Raw genomic sequence first — 21,668 nt, forward strand, 5'->3', positions numbered from 1 at the left:
GGAACTCAGGAGAGGGCATGGAGGGTGAATGAAGCCTATTTCCTACAAACAAGAAACAGGGGACACAGAAACGTTTTTGTGCCCAGGAGCCCCATGGGATCCTGCTCAGTTTCAAGTCCTTTGCATCCGTCACCTCATTTAACATTTGCAACAATCCTGTAAGTAGACATGTATGAGTAAATGTTTAATGGGCTCCCTGGGTGGAAGAAGTTTGTAGTGATTGCCAGTTTCTGAGGTGTAAATACTTGGTAGATTTCAAGCTACCAACATGATGTCGAAACTGTTTAACTATGTTTGGGACTTGAACCCACAGTCCTTTAACTGGGATACGGACTTACTGAAGCTCAGACTCTTGGTGTCTCCTCACAGAAAGAATTTAGTAAGAGATAAAGTGATAGGTAAGAAGTGGTTTTATTTAGAGAGAAACACTTCAGAGACAGAGTGTGAGCCATCTCTGAAGGTGAGAGCAGCATGAAAGCATAAAGTTGTCAGTTTTTATGGGGGTGGGTAACTTCAAAGGCTAATGAGTGGTAGGAGTATTCCAGCTACTTTGGAAAAGGGGTGGGGATTTCCAGGAATTGTGTCACCACCCACTTTTTGATGTTTACAGTTGACCTTGGATCTGTCATGGTGCCTGTGGGTGTGTCATTTAGCTTGCTGATGTGTTACAATGAGCATATACTGAGGCTTAAGGTCTGATGGAAGCTGTTTGCCATGTTTTACCTATTTGGTTCTAATCAGTTTATGTCATGTCCTTGGCTATACCATTCTTAAGCCCTGCTCCCTTCCCTCCTGTTTCACCTTCATGGGTCCCAAATGTACATCCTCCTGCTGTGTGTTCAGGTCGTTCTGCATCTATAATAACTTTTCACTTCAATGCTGACAGTGTATTCTTTTAAAAGACATTTTAAACTGCAATTAAAAACTCCTAGGGCATCAACAACGCTTCTATTCAGGTGACCACACATGAACAGCTCCGGCCAAGTCTGTGCACACGCAGTGACAATCCAAGTCAGACCTGCCACCTGGTCCACTAAGATTATGAGATGCCACTTCTTGTCAGAGACATATCCATTTCAAAGATGTTAAAATGTACGATGATGTAAACCTGGCCTCCTTGATCTCCCAATTAAATGTTAGCTCAAGAGCAAAAGGTTAAAAGCACTCATAAAAAGATTGTTGTACTTCTTCTGAATGATAAGTTGATCTCAGTCCCTTGAAATGCAAGTACCAACTAAGGAAAGGACAAACAGGAGAAGGATAGCAGAAGGGAGCGGTGAGGGGTACCAGCTTTCTTGATCTCTGTTGAACCTTGAGTTGCTTATCTTGACCCTTACAGTGTTTAGGCTGAAACATTTCCATAGGATGGGAGCATGTTATCTTTCTCACCTCTAATTCTCTGACATCCAGCCCAGGGCACAGACCAGAGGAGACCCACAAGACACGAAGCTAAATGCAACATGGTACCCTGAATGGGAGCCTAGAGCAGAAAAGGGGCATAAATGGGAAAAATGATGAAGTGTAAGTAAAATCTGGGGCTTAGTCCACAGTAACATACCTGTGCTGGTTTCTCAGTTTTAACATCAGTTCAGTCACTCAGTTGTGTCCGACACTCCACAACCGCATGGACTGCAGCATGCCAGGCTTCCCTGTCCATCACCAACTCCCAGAGCTTGCTCAAACTCCTGCCCATCAAGTCGGTAATGCCATCCAACCATCTCATCCTCTGTCATCCCCTTTTCCTCCTGCCTTCAATCTTTCCCAGCATCCGTGTCTTTTCAAATGAGTCAGTTCTTTGCATCAGGTGGCCAAAGTATTGGAGCTTCAGCTTCAGCATCAGTCCTTCCAATGAATATTCAGGACCAATTTCCTTAGGATGGATTGGATCTCCTTGCAGTCCAAGGGACTCTCAAGAGTCTTCTCCAACACTGGACAGCTTCCATACTAGAACATGGAAGCAACCTAGATGTCCATCAACAGTAGAACATGGAAGCAACCTAGATGTCCATCAACAGATGCATGGATAAGGAAGTTGTGATACATATACACAATGGAATATTACTCAGCCGTAACAAGGAACACATTTGAGTCAGTCCTAATGAACTGGATGAACCTAGAACCTATTGTACAGAGTGAAGTAAGTCAGAAAGAGAAAGATAAATATTGTATTCTAATGCATATATACGGAATCTAGAAAAATGGTACTGAAGAATTTATTTACAGGGAAGCAATTGGAGAAACACACATAAAGAAAAGACTTATGGACATGGGAAGAGGGAAGGAGAGGGTGAGATGTATGGAAAGAGTAACATGGAAACTTACATTACCACGTGTAAAATAGATGGCCAACGGAATTTGCTGTATGGCTCAGGAAACTCAAACAGGCTCTGTATCAACCTAGAGGAGTGGGATGGGAAGGGAGATGGGAGGGAGGTTCAAAAGGGAGGGGATATATGTATACCTATGGCTGATTCATGTTGAGGCTTGACAGAAAACAACAAAATGCTGTAAAGCAATTATCCTTCAATAAAAAAATAAATTAAAAACTATTTTTAAAAATTACTATGATTTTTTGACTGCACTGAGACTTCGTTGCTGTGTGGGCTTTCTATAGTTATGGCAAGCAGGGGCTACTTTTTGTTGGGGTGCAGGGGCTTCTCTTGTTTCGGGGCACAGGCTCTAGGCATGCAGGCTTCAGTAGTTGTAGCCCTTGGGCTCAGTTATTGTGGCTCATGGCCTTAGTTGCTCCACGGCATGTGGAATCTTCCCAGACCAGGAATTGAACCCATGTCCCCTGCATTGGCAGGCAGATTCCTATCCATTGTGCCACAAGGGAAGTATTGCCTATTAATTTTTATGTACACATAAAAATAAAATTAAGGGGTTTAAATTGAACAGCAAAAAAAAATAGCATTCTCCCTGTGTCAAAGCTATTTAATACCACATTCCCCATACCACCCCAAATCATCAGAAATTACTACTTGAAATTATCTCTCATGGTCTCATGGGTCTGTGGCTTCCATTTTGTGAAAATGTAACCAAACTCTGATTATATGAAAGAAAAAAAAAACAAGAAGTGGAATGGTTTCCTGTTGACGGCAGAATGAAATTGTGAATCATTCATCTTTCTGCCAAAACCCTCATGATCTGGCCCTAATGCTCATGTTTGCCCTCCTCCCATTATCCAAGGACTCCAGGCATTATCATTATGTCAAGCTCTGTAGTCTTCCCTGCATTTGAAATTGCCTCCTTGCATCTCTGCCTGCCAAACATTCTTCAACATCATTAACAAACACACTATTCCTTCAAGTGAGTCCACACAGTCATGTGAAGCCTCCCTCCACGATCCCAGACAGGGAAGAGCATTCCTTCTCTTGAGTGTCTATGGAGCTTTGTACGCACAGCCATTAGAGCCGCCATCTTTTGTGGGGTGTGGTGGATTTTTTTGTCTGCCAAGGGTGCCAGATAATATACATGGTGCCTAGTAAAATCTGAATTTCAGATTTTTTTAGTGTAAATATGTCCCAAGTAATAGTTAACTGAGTGCCATGTATTTTTTATTTGCTAAACCTGGCAACCCCATGTCTGTCTCCAGTGAGACTTAGCTTCCTAAGACAAAGGTAGTGGCCCTCCATCCCTGTGTGTGCAGTGCAACTAAGACTAGGAATACGTCTTTATTCCTGCCTAGAAATGCAGGTTTGGAACAGGGAAAGATAACATGCTCAAATCTAATACATTCCTAATCTACAGACTAGACCCACTGTTGACACTACTCTCTAGCTTGTCTTTAACACACATAATAACAAGTTACAGGCTGCATGGCTTCTACTGACATTTCTAGTCTATAGGTGTCTCCCACACAGATCACATTGTGAGGGTGAGAACTTGGTCTACTGAATCCAAAGTCAGGCATGATAAATAGCAGCTGCAGCCAAGGACAAATCTACTCCATGTTGGGGCCAGTTCTGTCCCTATTAATCAGGTGGGCAATGAATCATGGTGTTTTGCTTTCAGGCATTCCTGTGAGGGCAGCGTGCAATGATAGAAGAAATCACAGGCTCTAAAGTCAAATAAACTTTCATTTGCAGGTCTGACTCAGCCACTGCCAGGCCAGAGGTATCTCTGGAGCTGTTTTCTCATCTGTAAACAGGGCCATCGTGGATACCTCCAACAGGTCAATGTGAGTATTAAATATAATAATATACATGAAGCATCTCTAGGGCACCTCTCCACAGCATGTATTCGAGTGATGATAGGGATAAGGATGATAATGTTTTATGTCTACTATTCCAGCCAGAATATAATCTCTTTGAACATATGAACTGACTTATTTATAAACTTCTTTTGTATTGTCCAACAGCCTCTAGTACCATAAGCAGTGTTTTTCCTCCTATAGACCTCCAGAGAGACCAGAGTGTTTCAGATGTTCAGTGTTTTAGTGCCTTTCAGAAAATTGATAGTGTTTAACAGAAATCCCTTGCATTCCTATACACTAATAATGAGAAAACTGAAAGAGAAATTAAGGAAACAATTCCATTCACCATTGCAACGGAAAGAATAAAATACTTAGGAATATATCTACCTAAAGAAACTAAAGACCTATATATAGAAAACTATAAAACACTGGTGAAAGAAATCAAAGAGGACACTAATAGATGGAGAAATATACCATGTTCATGGATTGGAAGACTCAATATAATGAAAATGAGTATACTACCCAAAGCAATTTATAGATTCAATGCAATCTCTATCAAGCTACCAACGGTATTCTTCACAGAGCTAGAACAAATAATTTCACAATTTGTATGGAAATACAAAAAACCTTGAATAGCCAAAGCTATCTTGAGAAAGAAGAATGGAACTGGAGGAATCAACCTACCTGACTTCAGGCTCTATTACAAAGCCACAGTTATCAAGACAGTATGGTACTGGCACAAAGACAGAAATATTGATCAATGGAACAAAATAGAAAGCCCAGAGATAAATCCACACACATATGGACACCTTATCTTTGACAAAGGAGGCAAGAATATACAATGGATTAAAGACAATCTCTTTAACAAGTGGTGCTGGGAAAACTGGTCAACCACTTGTAAAAGAATGAAACTAGAACACTTTCTAACACCATATACAAAAATAAACTCAAAATCGATTAAAGATCTAAACGTAAGACCAGAAACTATAAAACTCCTAGAGGAGAACATAGGCAAAACACTCTCCGACATACATCACAGCAGGATCCTCTATGACCCACCTCCCAGAATATTGGAAATAAAAGCAAAAATAAACAAATGGGACCTAATTAAACTTAAAAGCTTCTGCACATCAAAGGAAACTATTAGCAAGGTGAAAAGGCAGCCTTCAGAATGGGAGAAAATAATAGCAAATGAAGCAACAGACAAGCAACTAATCTCAAAAATATACAAGCAACTCCTACAGCTCAACTCCAGAAAAATAAATGACCCAATCAAAAAATGGGCCAAAGAACTAAATAGACATTTCTCCAAAGAAGACATACAGATGGCTAACAAACACATGAAAAGATGCTCAACATCACTCATTATCAGAGAAATGCAAATCAAAACCACTATGAGGTACCATTTCACGCCAGTCAGAATGGCTGCGATCCAAAAGTCTACAAGCAATAAATGCTGGAGAGGGTGTGGAGAAAAGGGAACCCTCTTACACTGTTGGTGGGAATGCAAACTAGTACAGCCACTATGGAGAACAGTGTGGAGATTCCTTAAAAAACTGGAAATAGAACTGCCTTATGATCCAGCAATCCCACTGCTGGGCATACACACTGAGGAAACCAGAAGGGAAAGAGACACGTGTACCCCAATGTTCATCGCAGCACTGTTTATAATAGCCAGGACATGGAAGCAACCTAGATGCCCATCAGCAGATGAATAGATAAGAAAGCTGTGGTACATATACACAATGGAGTATTACTCAGCCATTAAAAAGAATACATTTGAATCAGTTCTAATGAGATGGATGAAACTGGAACCTATTATACAGAGTGAAGTAAACCAGAAAGAAAAACACCAATACAGTATACTAACGCATATATATGGAATTTAGAAAGATGGTAACAATAACCCTGTGCACGAGACAGCAAAAAGAGACACTGATGTATAGATCAGTCTTATGGACTCTGGGAGAGGGAGAGGGTGGGGAGATTTGGGAGAATCGCATTGAAACATGTATAATATCATGTATGAAACGAGTTGCCAGTCCAGGTTCGATGCACGATACTGGATGCTTGGGGCTGGTGCACTGGGACGACCCAGAGGGATGGTATGGGGAGGGAGGAGGGAGGAGGGTTCAGGATGGGGAACACAGGTATACCTGTGGCAGATTCATTTCGATATTTGGCAAAACTAATACAATATTGTAAAGTTTAAAAATAAAATAAAATAAAATAAAAAAGAAAATTGATAGTGTTTAACCACAGTAGGGTAGAGTAGGGTCAAAAATTAACCCAGTTGATTCGTGGACTACACACCATCTTTTATAAATCCTTGATAGACCAAGTTTGGGCAAATTAGTACTAGAGACATTGAAAAAGTAGGCATTTCTTTCTTAAAATAGTAAAGAACAGTTTTGGCATAAAAACTGCCATCCCCATATTTCCTGCCAGAATGTTCTATTGGACATGTACCCTAATTTCAGACACTCACCATCAGGAACACACTTCCATGAGGTCACCACCTCACCAGCTGCCCTTCTCACCGGCTGCTCAAGAAAATAAGTTCAGAGATTCATAATCTACTCTCAGCAAACGTATATTCACCATTTAGAAGGCCTTCTCCCATCTTAATTCTTATGTGTTCCTAGCTTCATTTAACTATAGCTATCATTAAACTTGCATTTCCATATTAAGACACCTTGAGTTAAACCTAGCAAAGTCCTCATTGGCACCTGCCTTTATAACAATGTTTGTCTCTCGTACACATACACACATACATATAGATACATATATACCATCGTCTTCTTGGAACTCTGTGGCTTTGAACAATTTACCTGGGATAGAACTTTTCTCACCTGTGCACTGAGAAACTTGGAACTGTGTGATCTCTAAGCTCCCTTTCGGCTCTGTATCCTTAGGATTTGACCCTGTTTTGTCACTGCTTCTCCTTTAGTTGATCCAGAGTCCAAGCCCCCTCCTCACCTTTTGGGGTGAGGATTTCAATATATGGAGGCAACTGCCCAGAATTCTCTGCCGGTGTCACAGAGGGTAAGGAAAGCCCAGAAACAGCTGCTGTTTGGGAGCTTGAGAAAGAAACTGGCCATAGAGGTGATCGAATATTCATCATAGAAAAGAATGGAAAAAGGCCATTTGCAGCAACATGGATGGACCGAGAGATTATCATATTAAGTGACTTAAATCAGAAAAAGACAAGTATCATATGGTGTCACATGTGGAATCTAAAAAAATAATACAAATGAACTTATTTACAAAACAGAAACAGACTCTTACACATAAAAAACAAACTTACGCTTACCAAAGGGGAAACACTGGGGTTGGAGAATGGATAAACTAGATGTTTGGAACTAGCATATACACACGATTACATATAAAACATACTCAACAAGGACCTACTGTATAGTATAGGGAACTCTGCTCAACATTCTGTAATAACCTATATGGGAAAAGAACCTGAAAAAGAATGGCTATAGGTATAATGGAATCACTTACTGTGCACCTGAAACTAACTAACATTGTCAATCAACTATGCTCCAATATAAAATAAAGACTAAAAAATATCACAGACTAGGTAGCTTGTAAACAACACAAATTTCTTTCTCACAATTCTGGAGGCTGGAAGTCCAAGATGAGGGTGCAGATATGGTCGGGTGAGAAACTTCCTTGTGGTTGCAGACTTCTTGTATCCTCACCTGGCAGAGTTCTTTTATTAGAGCACTAAGCCCTTTCATGGGAGAAGGCGATAGCACCCCACTCCAGTACTCTTGCCTGGAGAATCCTATGGGCAGAGGAGCCTGGTAGGCTGCAGTCCATGGGGTCGAGAAGAGTCGGACACGACTGAGCCACTTCACTTTCACTTTTCAGTTTCATGCACTGGAGAAGGAAATGGCAACCCACTCCAGTGTTCTTGCCTGGAGAACCCCAGGGGTGGTGGAGCCTGGTGGGCTGCCATCCGTGGGGTCGCACAGAGTCGGACACAACTGAAGCGACGTAGCAGCAGCAGCAGCAAGCCCTTTCATGAGGGCCCCACCATCAGGACATAATCACCCCCCAAAGGCTCCACCCATTGGTGGTTCAGAACTGTTTCACCAGGACTATGCACTTAACAATGAAGAGTTCTTTACAGCTCAAGGAAAACTGCCACAGCCCTGTCCTGCTTGTCTGCTTCCCAGTCTCCCAAGTTCCTGTTTTACGAGTAAGATCCATGTAAGTTTTTTCAAACTTGATCCATTTTCCTTCTGAAATTAACTCCTCTGAAATAACCGACTTGTATTTTGGGAAGAATCTGTTCGTTCTTGGCTTTCCATTTTCAAATGAGTTGATCTTCATAGTCTTTAGACAGGAAGTTCACATCTAAGATGTGGAATGGAGGGGTTCACCTTTGGGAAGAGGGTGAAAAGTAGAGAAGATGAAGGTAGCAGTTTCAGGAGATGCGATGCTACTGCTTTTAGAGCTTAGGTGGTTGTGAGAATTACGCTTGAGAATACAGAGTGCATGGTTCATTCATCTGAAATCCTGGACAGACAATAATGGGTCATCATCTCCCAGCAGATATGATCACCTCTCCCAGGCAGCCTTTAGCCTCAGTGTTTTTCCTTGGCCACCTCTGGAAGCACCAGGCCAACTGATATTTGCACAGACTCGCACAGCCCTCAGATGAACTCATCTTTCATTTATTATAGTAAGAGAAACAGGAGCTGGGAGAAACTCAGGCCTTTTCAACTGTACATCTGGGGAATTACAACGACCAATAGAACGCCAGCACCATGAGGGCAAGGATTTTCGTCTGCTTGCTCACCGCCATCATCCCAGTGCCCAGACAGTGCTGAGCACCTAGCAGGTACTCACCACTTAGTTGAATGAGTGTGTGAATAACTTCATAGATACTTACAAGAGTTAATAATGGTGAGATGAGAGAACTCACCTCATGGAGATGACTCACAGCTGAGCCCAATGTGAAAAAGGCTTTAGTCTTTTCTCTAAAGCCTTTTCTTTAGAGTCTTTTCTCTAGAGTCTCTGCTTTTCTCTAACAACCTTTAAAATACCCCAGTTTTATGGGGCATTTTACTGGAGATAAACTTAATAAGTTAAAGTTACATAATTAGTTATACTCAGCTTCCATTATAATTACTTATTGATCCAAGGCTGCCCATGGAGCACCTGGCAACAGTGAAAGAAAAACAGTAGCAGGTGTTTGGACTTAGTTCGTGCTTGCTAACTAATTAGATGAGGATTCCCGCACCCCCCCCACCCCCCCACCCCCCGCCGGAAACCCTAAGCAGTCTTCATTTGGCTCCAGAATTGAAAGTACAAACCCAGAGGCTTCAGCCAACTCTGTTTCTCTCTCTCGCTTCTGGACTGGAAGACATTCTAGCATTAAGATGCTTTCGCATAAAACTAATGTTGTTCATTAGAAGTTGATTTTATAGTTTAAGTCTCAGTATTCTGACGATGCCAGATTTTACTCAATGGGTGGACTGGAGTCAGAGTGTAGGGTTTGAGTCACAGCTCTCCCTTTTACTGTGTGTCCTTGGCTATACTTAACTTTTCGTTGCTCTAGCTTCAAAACCTATAAAATGGGGATAACGATGATATTTACATCACTAGATTATAATGACTACATAAAACTACTTAAATTTTAATGCTTTAGTTCCCAGTAAAGTTTTTGTTAATAACTGATTATCTGATCATTTAGGAACATGATCAAAGTTGTTAATAAACAGGTTTATAGTTGACTTATATTCACATATGCCTAGTAAAAATTAAAAATGTAACTCCTCAGTGAAGGGTTGGTTGTATTCAAGGATTGTTTAGGCAGAGAATGTCAGCTAAGGTTTTTGACAACCTACAAGAGAAACTCAGGCTGACTGCTTTAAGTAAAGCCACTGGGGAGGCCCCCCAGTATTAAGCCTTGGGAAGGACAGGAATCGGGCATTTCCAGGCATCTCAGGAACATACAGAGAAGGCAATGGCACCCCACTCCAGTACTCTTGCCTGGAAAATCCCATGGACCGAGGAGCCTGGTGGGCTGCAGTCCATGGGGTCGCTAAGAGTTGGACACGACTGAGCAACTTCACTTTCACTTTTCACTTTCATGCATTGGAGAAGGAAATGGCAACCCAGTCCAGTGTTCTTGCCTGGAGAATCCCGGGGACGGGGGAGCCTGGTGGGCTGCCGTCTATGGGGTCACACAGAGTCGGACATGACTGAAGTGACTTAGCAGCAGCAGCAGGAACATAAATTCATGGAGAAGCCCTTTAGGAGTGACTCCTGTGATTTTTCCCTCTTGCATTGCTTCTTGAGTAATCATTAGCTTTGAGAGCTAAGCTCTTCTGAGAGAGTTTGATTGGCCTGAAGTCAGCTGCCCATGCTTGGGCCTAGTGGTAGGGGCAGGTGTGGTACCTGACTGACTAGTCCCAGCAGAATGACAGGGAATGGAGGGGAGAGTTATCCAAAGGAAGAGATGGGTGTCATTACCCAGAGAAATGGGGAGGGTTGTAGGCCAAAGCAGCAGCTGTCCCCTGGGTGAAGAAAGAAGAGGAAGGGAGGGCAGTGTTTTCTAAAATACTAGTTACATTTGTTTTGGAGGCCTTTCAAGGAATTTAAATACATCTCTCTCCCTCGGAAGCTGGCTCATCCTCTTGGGGCATTCATGCAAAAAAAGCAAGAATCTGGCAATAATCATAAACTGCTTCTTTCCCTGGCCTCATGAAGCAGATCTCTAGTTGTTTGTGTTGCATTCATTTAAATACTAATCTTTGCCTCACAGTTTCGTAAGAGCAACCGTTCCTAGTTCAATCAAAACACACGATGCTGAACTTTCAGAATTCAACAGATGATAAGTTTATGAAAATGGCTTACATATTCATGAATCCTTTTCTCAGTCAGGCTTTTTGGGCTGTAAGTGTCAGAACATCCAACTTGAAGTTGCTGAAGCCAGACAGAAATGTATTATTAACGCAGAACTGAATGTCCAGGTGCAGGAGAGGCATCAGGTGGTGGTGGGGTGGATGGGTTTCATCCAGTGGTTCCAGCCCTTCTCCTCTGCGATTACCATGATGCTTTCTGCCTTGTTTTCTCTCCATGTTCTTCATCTCAGGATGGAAGTAAGATGGCTCAGAATATCCCAGCCTTACAACTACAGACCACAGTATCTGGAGGGAAAATGAGATCTTTTCTCAATGCAGATCTCAGGAATAAGGTAATTTTCCCCAGAATCTTCTAGCAAACTTTCCTCTCATCTCCATGGTCCAGATTGGGTCATATACCCCATCCTGAAACAACCCTGGTGGTCAAGGAGAGACCTGGGTTCTTGAACCAGTCAAACTGGCAAAGAAAACGACAGCATCGTGCCTGGTTCCCAACTCACCAGACAAGAAAAGGAAAGCTTGTATGTTAAAGAGAAAATAGAGTCGGCATTTCTCTTTTTTCTCCCCAAATATCTGAACCTCACTGCTGCCCTACCTGTATGTCTGAGAAATTTAAGATTTAGTGGAAGACAGAGGCCACTTTGAGTTGCCAAGCATCATTTATTTAAAATTCAGCTTTAGGCATCCTACGTTTATCCTAGACCTATCCAGTGGAATCCAGTTTCCAGGGGCAACCAAGTGTTCAGTGGCAATGGCAGAAGGGGCCTCACCAGACTGGGTTTTTGACTTGTTTGGGGTTGCAGTCCAGCCTGCTGGCTCCCTCCCTGACTCCTGCTCAGTTTCCAAGCCTAGTTCTACGTGACCAGAAATTCTGTGCAAATAAATCGTACTAGGTAAGCTTTGGTTGCTTGCAACTCTGAATTCTGATCATCCAACCCTCAACAACTACTAAACTGTGAACCAGTCCTTTAGCATTGATGTCAGTATGAAACACAAGAGGGGAAAGGACATTTTTAAAGCAGAAGTAGCATGGTACTGCCTTCTGAAGTCTGGGTCTTAGAATAGCAAACTTCGGCTTAGTCAGTGCCTTAAGGAATTTCCCAACAACATCTCCTGTGTCAACTAACCTAAGGGTAAAATGGAAACAATTCTGAAATGCTCAGTGACTTAAAAGTTAAGGCTAACAGAATTCTGACATAAACAGGCTGAAGTCCCTTACTAGGACTTTTCCTTTCCTTTTGAAACTGAAGTGAAAGTGAAAGTCACTCAGTTGTGTCTAACTCTTTGTGACCCCATGGACTATACAGTCCATGGAATTCTCCAGGCCAGAATACTGGAGTGGGTAGCCGTTCCCTTCTCCAGGGGATCTTCCCAACCCAGAGATCGAACCCAGGTCTCCTGCATTGTGGGTGGGTTCTTTACCAGCTGAGCCACAAGGGAAGACCAAGAATACCTGGGCTTGGGAGTCAGTAACCTATCCCCTATCCAGAGGATCTTCCCGACCCAGGAATTGAACCAGGGTGTCCTGCATTGCAGGCAGATTCCTTTACCAGCTATCAGGGAAGCCCTCCTTTAGCCTATCCTGACAAATGAAACAAAAGTATATCATAATCTAACTCCTACTACATTTAGCAATTTGAAGATAACAAAAACCTGTAGCATGAAAAACATAATACCTTTTGGCTCCTAAATTAAACTGTATTCCTATTAACTTCGGAGAAGGCAATGGCACCCCACTCCAGTACTCTTGCCTGGAGAATCCCATGGACGGAGGAGCCTTGTGGGCTGCAGTCCATGGGGTCGCTAAGAGTTGGACACGACTGAGCAACTTCACTTTCACTTTTCACTTTCATGCATTGGAGAAGGAAATGGCAACCCACTCCAGTGTTCTTGCCTGGAGAATCCCAGGGATGGGGGAGCCTGGTGGGCTGCCGTCTGTGGGGTCGCACAGAGTCAGACATGACTGAAGCGACTTAGCAGCAGTAGCAGCAGCCTATTAACTTTGTTACATTCTCAGAATAAGACATATTTATGGTCTGAATTCTGTTTGGATTGGGGGCTGATGCTAATTTATCAGTTGTCATTGGGTAGTATAATAGAGCAGTTCAGTGACACTATTAGTTATAGACTGGAAACACTGCCCTCCTTTCTTCTCTAGACCATGAAAGAAGCATCCTGGTTCTAGGTGGTGACATTTGCACCCTGCACACATGCCAGGGGACAGTGGGATGCTTGGGCTACTGACGTGTTAAATGATGATAAAGGTTGTTTGTTGAGGTTGAACATGGTGCTAATAAGCTGGGCACAGCCTCTCCAGCCTTTTTCAGCTTCACTCCCTCACAGCTGGCATAGTTCTGGAAGCCAAATATGAAGCAGAGGTTCTCTTAACAATTGATGGTTCCAAACATGAACAAGCTCCTAAAACACAGGGGTGGTGTTTTTTTGTTTTTTTTACCCCTATTCAGCAACCATTCCTTTTTTCTGACATCCCCTGAATTCCTCCATAGAAAAGTATTTCTCCCATGCAATGTGAAGTCTAAGAGACACAGTGAAACCAAAGGCTGCCATTTTCCTGAAGAAGCTGAGGGGGGTCCCTGAAGGCTCCTTCTACAGGGTTCTACCTCTTTATAGTCCTAGCCTAGTCAAAGGGATAGAGAATGTGACCTGGGCCTGGCCCAATGTGTGGCCATGTTGACTCGTCCACTCAATCTGAACCAATAGGACATAATAAAACCTGAATATTGACTCCTGGCGGGGGGGGGATTTTTTTTTTTTTTCCTGTCTTTTTCACTGGATTTGAAGGCCAAGGAGGTTAGGTGTGAAACTATAGCAACCAAACTGCTACCACAGGGAAGAGGCTTGTCTAGAAACAGGGCTAACCAGAGGCTGAAGAATCAAAAGAAAGTAGGTCCTGGTGACATCACTTGACCTTCTTCAGCAAGTCATAGCTGAAGCCAGACCTACCCCTGGAATTGCCAAGTTCCCTTTTTCAAGGTCCATGTGGTTCCTGTCCCAGGGACAGAGGGGAAGTGATCCAGTTGGTTTTCCCTCCACATGCAGGTGTAAGACTGTCCAGGGTGAAGAATAGTCACAGCCAAGCCTCAGACCAAGGCCTTGGACCTCTAGGCAGAGTCTTATCCAGGGTCTCCTGCTGTTAACTTCAGGCAGACCACCTCGCCTGTCTCCATCTCTTTCCTATCAAAGGAATCTTCCTACTTGCTCTAGAGATTCATGTGGCCATAGTAGGGAAAGCAATATGGAAGCAACCGATATGGAAAGTCTGCAGTATTATTTTGCTATAATATTATAGTATTTGCTTTCCAAGAAATCTGAGAAGCTTTACCAAAAGAAGCAACTCCAGAGCCACACTTTTTTGTGTTTTTATTTTTCCTGTAGGGTTTAATTTCTTCCAAAATTGGAGAGTTTACAAGATCAACTGCCTTTTATTTTTTCATTTGTATTTTTTCAGGCTGTGCCATGCAACGTGCGGGATCTTAATTCCCTGACCAGGGATTGAACCTGTGCCCCTGGAGTGGAAGTTTGGAGGCCTAACCACTGGACCACCAGGGATGTCCCTCGACTGCCTTTTAATTCAGTTAATTCAGTCACTTTGCAGTTCATTTTTTGCTTCGTATTTAAGTGTTTTGGTGGTCAGACCACATTTCTGCTAAGAGTTCATGGCTTGTTTTCAGGAGAAAATGGCTAAAAGTTCAATATAATTGTATGCATTTGAGGTCTATGAATAACTGTGATAAAATGTTCAGAAAGTAAAAATGCTGCCTTCCACTCAAAATTAAATGGAGTTGACACAGCTGGTTTGTTTGATTTGGGGGTGGGCAAATGGGGTTGTGCTAGATTGTATATTTCAGTTATCAGATTTCTCTAGAAAAACGACTGGATTTCTAAATGAGTTTCCTGAGAAAATGACTAAGTGTGTGAATAACACTAAAATAAGTTTCCTGTACATTGCAAAATGGATATCGAAGGGGAGAAAAGGCTCAGTGTGTCATAGTTGTTTGGAAATTGTTTTAGCATGGAAATGGGTACCATAGAACATGCCATTTTGTTATTTGACAAAGTAGTTACTGGTTTCTGCCATCAAGAAAAAAGACAAAAAGGGATCTAAAGTAAGTAGAGCTAATATCCCTGTTCTCCAGTCCTTGTATTTTTATGAGGAAATCTTGGCTTCTGACAAGGTCTGATGAGAACTGCACAACTAAATCTGTTTTCCCATTTTGTAACTGTGGGCGGTATAAAGGGTTTCAAGCAGAGGAATGACTTGCTCAGATGTGCATACTGTTGTGTAAGGAATGGGTCATAGGGGAGCAAGCATGGTCAGAGTGGGATGAGTCCTGAGTGTATGGCTGTGGTCCGGATAAGAGAAGTGGTCTGGAGGGCAGTAGCAGTGAAGTAGAAATGAAGAAAATGCTTTATTGGAATAAAGATATCCTTTATGAGCAAAACAAAGATGACCTCACACCAGTAAATGTTACTTACAATGATTTATTTTTTAAATATTGTGATCTCTTTAGTTATCTTTGCTGATAAACGTTCTAATTAAACACTAACCCTGTTTTTTTAGGAGGAGGATCATGAGAGAACATGGGCCTCACAAATGTGTGCCAAGAGACAATGGTAAACAAAAGGTAAGGGCCAATGTAACAGAAAAATCCAACTGATAATGTGTTTACATCTTTGCTTGTGATACCTTGACTTGTACCCTCAAAGTTATCAATATCAGGAATAATTCTAAATGCATTTGTTGGACCATTAAATTACTTATTTTTAGTCAAGTGATTACTGAAGAGTTCTAGAATTAGACAGCCTAGACAATCATGTCTTTCAAATGAAATCTTATTTTTTTTATGTCTTGAGTCTCCAACCAAGTAAAATTCCTTTATGCCTTCAGTTTTCTTCCCTTAAAGGTTATCTGCTGGGGAGGAGTCTTGTGCATATTGTTCTTGTTGTTCAGTTGCTAAGTCGTGTCTGACTCTTTGTGACCCCCATGGACTGCAGCACGCCAGGCTTCCCTGTCCACCACCAACTCCCAGAGCTTACTCAAACTCATGTCCATCGAGTCTGTGAGGCCATCCAACCATCTCATCTTCTGTCGTCCCCTTCTCCTGCTGCCTTCAATCCTTCCCAGCATCAGTGTCTTTTCAAATGAGTCAGTTCTTTGCATCAGGTGGCCAAAGTATGGAGTTTCAGCTTCAGCATCAGTCCTTCCAATGAATATTCAGGACTGATTTCCTATAGGGTTGACTGATTGGATCTCCTTGCAGTCCAAGGGACTCTCAAGAGTCTTCTCCAACACCACAATTCAAAAGCATCCATTCTTTGGTGCTCAGCCTTCCTTACGGTCCAACTCACACATCCATACATGATGACTGGAAAAACCATAGCTTTGATTATACAGACATTTGTTGGCAAAGTGACATCTCCTTTTTAATCTGCTTTCTAGGTTTGTCATAGTTTCCTTGCAATGAGCAAGTGTCTTTTAATTTTGTAGCTTCAGCCACCATCTGCAGTGATTTTGGAGCCCCCAAAAATAAAATCTGTCACTGCTTCTACTTTTTCCTGATCTGTCTGCCATGAAATGATAGGACCAGATGTCATGATCTTTGTTTTTTGAATGTTGAGTTTTAAGCCAACTTTTTTACTCCATCTTTCTTTCACCCTCATCAAGAGGCTCTTTAGTTCCTCTTCACTTTCTGCCATTAGAGTCGTATTGTCTGCATGTCTGAGGTTCCTTGTAACATGTATTGTTAACAGAGTGCCCATGAACAGTGTGGCACACCAGCATCCATGTAGATAAGGAACAAGTAATCAAAAATATGTACTTCTGGTTGTTTGGTGGTTATAGATAAACAAGTTGTCCTCCCCACAAGAGTCACGATCACTTTTAGCTCTGGATCAGTTGTTAATGGCACTGGGCAAAGAGAATATACCTATATTTTATCTCTCTGCCTTTTGAAGATATAAAATTTCCAAAGTAAGGAAATGGATTCAGCTGGCTTCTGTAGGAAGGGTTGTCATTTCTTTTTCTTCTTTTATAATCCACAGAGCATATGTATTTTTATTAAATGATTTGGTGAAGGCACAATGAATATCTTTATCCCATTTTTATTTGTTGTTTAGTTAAACAGTCGTGTCTAACTCTTTGCAACCCCATGGACTGCAGCATGCCAGGCTTCCCTGTCCTGCACCAGTATATTTACACCAGCATTGAAAATGTGGAATGTATTTATATGTTCATTAGTTTTAAAAATTTAAACAGTTAATAGTTGAAGTACCTAATCAGGAGTCCACTCCTGGGGGTGTTTAAATCAGCATCTGAAAATCTCCAAGTATGTTCTAGAGGGAGTTTCTGCAAACTATTCAAATATCCTTAGAGTTTGTAAATAGAATAAGAAATGTTAGATATTTTTCACCGGTGACATGAAGGATATTCAAGATACATAGATGGGCTGTGCTGGCACTTCCTTTCTTTCATGAACAGAGTATAAGAATTGGTACACATTTCTTGTGATCAGATTGATTCACAAAGTTGTATAATTATCACCATTCCAGAACATTTTCAAGATTTCAAAAAGAAACTCCACACCCATTAGTAATCACTCCCCATCCCCTGCTTCGTGCCACCCCTGGGAACCACTAGTAGACTCTGGATTTGCCTGTTCTGGTCATTTCAGATATACTAATCGCCTTTCCTATCTGACTTCTTTCACTTTGCTTGTTTTCAAAATTCATCTATATTGTGGCACGTATCATAACATCACTCCATTTTGGGTTTATTTCGAGGCTATTTTGAATAAAGTTGCTATAAATATTCATATTCAAGTCTTCGTGTGGACTTGTGTTTGAATTTCTTCAGGATAAATATCTAGAAGTGGAATGACTAGATCATATGTTAAATGTATGTTTAACTTAAAAAAAAAAAAAAGGAAAAGCAAAACAAACTTACCAAACTGTTTTCTAAAGTACTTGTATAGTTTTACATGCCTATCAGCAATCTATCAAAATTATTTCCTGTTAATCTACAATCTCACCTCCATTTGGTGTTACCAGTCTAGTGGGTACAAGATTGTTTCATTGTGGTTGTGAATTTCCCCAGTGACTAATGATGTTGAGCATTTTTCTGTTTGTGTACTTTCGATCACTTAGATACCTTCTTTGGAGAAGTGTGTGTTCCAGTTAGTGCCGTGTTTTTTACCAGTTGTTTAACACTGCTTTTCAAAGAGCAGAGGTTTCACGTTTTAATGAAGTCAAATTTATTAGGTTTTTCTTTTTTAGTTAGGAATTTCTGTGTCCTGCCTAAGAAATATTTGCCCCAAGGTTGCAAAATTATTTCCAACATCTTCTTCTAGAAGTTGTATAGTAAATTTTGAGTTATTTTGTTGTACGGTGTAAGGTAAAGGTCACGTTTCTTCTTCTTTTTTTTTTTAATAGAGATATCCACTGGCTTCTAGAAAAACAGAGAGTCTGAAAGGAGCAAGGAGAAGTGTTTGCTTGACCTCCTGGGCGCCTATGTACCTGGAGCCCACACTTGAAAAGAGCAGTAGTCTCGGGTAAGACAAAAGAAACATCTGAGAAGAGGGCCACAGTATTTTGGTGCTGCTGAATCCAGATAGTTTCAGCAAGGTACACAGTGAAAAGGGACACAGGGAGGGGGACGACTGCACCAGATTAAGGAATGTAAAGGGGGAAGGCTACTCACAGGGGTTATTATACTATTTGAAATTTACATGAAAGTACTTAGCATTGAAAATGTGGAATGTGTTTGTTAGTTTTAAAAATATAAACAGTTAATACTTGAAGTACCTAATCAGAAGTCTACTCCTGGGGTGTTTAAATCAGCATCTGAAAATCCCTAAGTAGGAACTGATGTTCTAGAGGGGATTCCTGCAAACTATTCAAATATCCTTATAGAGTGTGTAAACTAGCATAACAAATGTTAGATACTTTTCACTGGTGACGTAAAGGATATTTCAAGGTCTGTAGATGAGCTGGCTTGAAAACCGTGTTGGTACTTCCTCTCCGTCATGAACAGAGTATAAGAATGGGTGCACACGTGTTGTAACCAGATGACTTCCTTGGATCTTGATTTTCTCCTCAGTAAAATGGGAAGAATTAAACCTATCTCCTAGGGGATGTTGAGAAGAATGATGTGATATACCGAGCTCCAGGTCTGGTACTGAATGACCATTCCACACTTGTATTTGTTTCTTTTCCTTTAACCATCTTCTTTACCATTATATTTTGAAATCTCAATTTTAGGTTGCTTACATGTTCACTTTTGTGTCCTCATCTCAACTCTCTTGCTAGACCCAGCCTTTACATGTCACTAGTTGCTGGCCTCTCTTTGGAGATCCCAGGGCAAGTTTATCAAATCTTAGTGTACCTAATCACCTGGAATGCTGCTTTAAAATGCAGACTCCAGGGATCTACCTCAGAAGATTGTGGTTCTATAAAATCTGTCTGGGTGTGGTCTGGAAATCTGCTGAATCATCATGTACCTTGAGCTGTACTGAATGATGCTGTCAAGGGCCGCACTGAGAAACCTGTGCTCTGAGAAAAGCTTGCTAGAAGCCCCAGATCTGCATTTCCTTCAAATTCGAACCTAGACAAAGAGCAAACCTAGTTTTCCAGTCTCCCAGGAAAACTCAGACTGAGCCGACCCAGAAACCTGAAGCAAGCTCAGCACTCAAGCTACCCATTTCTGCTCTTCTTGACAATGAAGAAATACCATTTTAGCCTACCCAAAGCGCATTTCTCCTTTCTCTGGCAACCCCTCGAATTTTCCTCACTCCTAGCTGAAACAAATGGTCCAAGCAAGGCTGATGCCCTCCTCCACCCTCCAACTAAAGTCAAATAAGGTCAGCCTCCAAGGCACTTACTAGAACAAGGCAGAGGAATGCCCTTTCTTCCGGGACATTAAATTAGTAGGGACCTAAGCCTGGAGGGGCGAGTCTTATATTAGGTGGAGAACCCACTGAGAATGAAACAGCTGTGGTGCTCTTATGACATCTTTAGGCCCCTGGAGTTGAATGAGTTACTAATTCTTTTTACTTTGAACTGGAATTTCTCCTTACACCTGAGAGTTCTGACTAATACACAGAACCAACCCCCACTCCCCCAAGTGAAGGCCTTCATGACACCCTGTCTTCTCCCCCTACCTTTCTGCACAAACAGATCCTCCCTTACTGGGCTGTCCCAATAATTCCCCTGCACCTCCCTCTCCCCACAGAATGTTACCACCTTGTCCCAACTGAAATACTAAGGACTTGAGTGTCCCATGAGCTTGTAAGCAGGAGACCTTCCTCTTTGGGTAGGGACAAGTCTAACCTATATTCTTTCACCCTCTGAGGGGAGAGAATCCTTTTCCTTTGAGAGATTCACCTTATAGAGCTCAGTCTTCATTACGAATTTCCTGATAACTTAATTCACTTAAGACTTTGACACCTGTTTTACAGTCTTGCCTTCCACCTCTGCCATCATTCCACAGGGATGTCACCATTCCATTAATAGCCTGTAATTATAGTTTATATAGCACTTACTCTGTATCAGTGGAGAAGGAAATGACAACCCACTCCAGTATTCTCGCCTGGAAAATCCCATGGACAGAGGAGCCTGGCAGGCTACAGTCCATGGAGTCGCAAGGAGTTGGACACAACTTAGCAACTACACCACCACCACCACCGTGTACCAGGCATGGTTCTAAGCACTTAACATGTGTTTTAGCTCACTTGACCCTTCTAATAGCATGGGGGTGTTATTGTATCCATTTTATAGATAAGGAAACTGAGGCAGAGAGACTGTTTAAACTTGTCTAGAGTTACCCAGCCACCAAATGGTAGAGTGGGGATGAGGACAGGGAATCTAATTGCAAAGTCCAGGCTTTTAATGCATGTGCTAGACTCCCAGTTACCTGCTCCCTATAACTGTAGCATCCCCCCGTATCCCCCTCTATATTGGTCCTGGACATTGGAAAGGTCCTTAAAGAGGCGTCAGCTGGGAGAAGTTTGGATAGTCAATGGATATCTGTACCTCTGTTTCCTATAGCTCAATTATTTATTGTCGTCTCCTAAGTAAATGTACCAACTAATAGGCCCAAAAGCTGAGATGTATGTTGGGGCGAAAACACAGCAGCAGCAAAGCAGACTATGTAATGTGCTCTTGCTACTCCTTAAGGCCTCTTCTCTGCCCACTGGTCCTTATTTTCTATGGGAAGTTTGCTGCATTCAGGCCAGCCTAGCCTCCCTCTGTTAGGGCTGTCCTTAGAATTTGTCCCTTGTCTATATCCTTACCCATGGCCCTGTGTTCCTCAACCTTCTAGAAACTTTGCACAAAAGGATCAAAACGTCTGGTTTCCTTCCCTCCTCTCTGAAAGAGCAGAAAGAAGGAAGCCAGGGGGCTGTTTCACCATCCCAGCTGATCACACCTAGAGGTAGCTGCATCCAGAGTGCTCCCTCTGAAAAAATCATTCTCTGCTTTCCTGCCCCAACATCATCCCACTCCTGTCCCATCTCCCCACTTCCATTCCCCTCTCCAGCTCAACAGCTTGCCCATTTCCACTTCCAGCTGCCTTC

Source organism: Bos mutus, chromosome 8 (genome assembly GCF_027580195.1).
Source record: "Bos mutus isolate GX-2022 chromosome 8, NWIPB_WYAK_1.1, whole genome shotgun sequence".
Classification (NCBI taxonomy): domain Eukaryota; kingdom Metazoa; phylum Chordata; class Mammalia; order Artiodactyla; family Bovidae; genus Bos; species Bos mutus.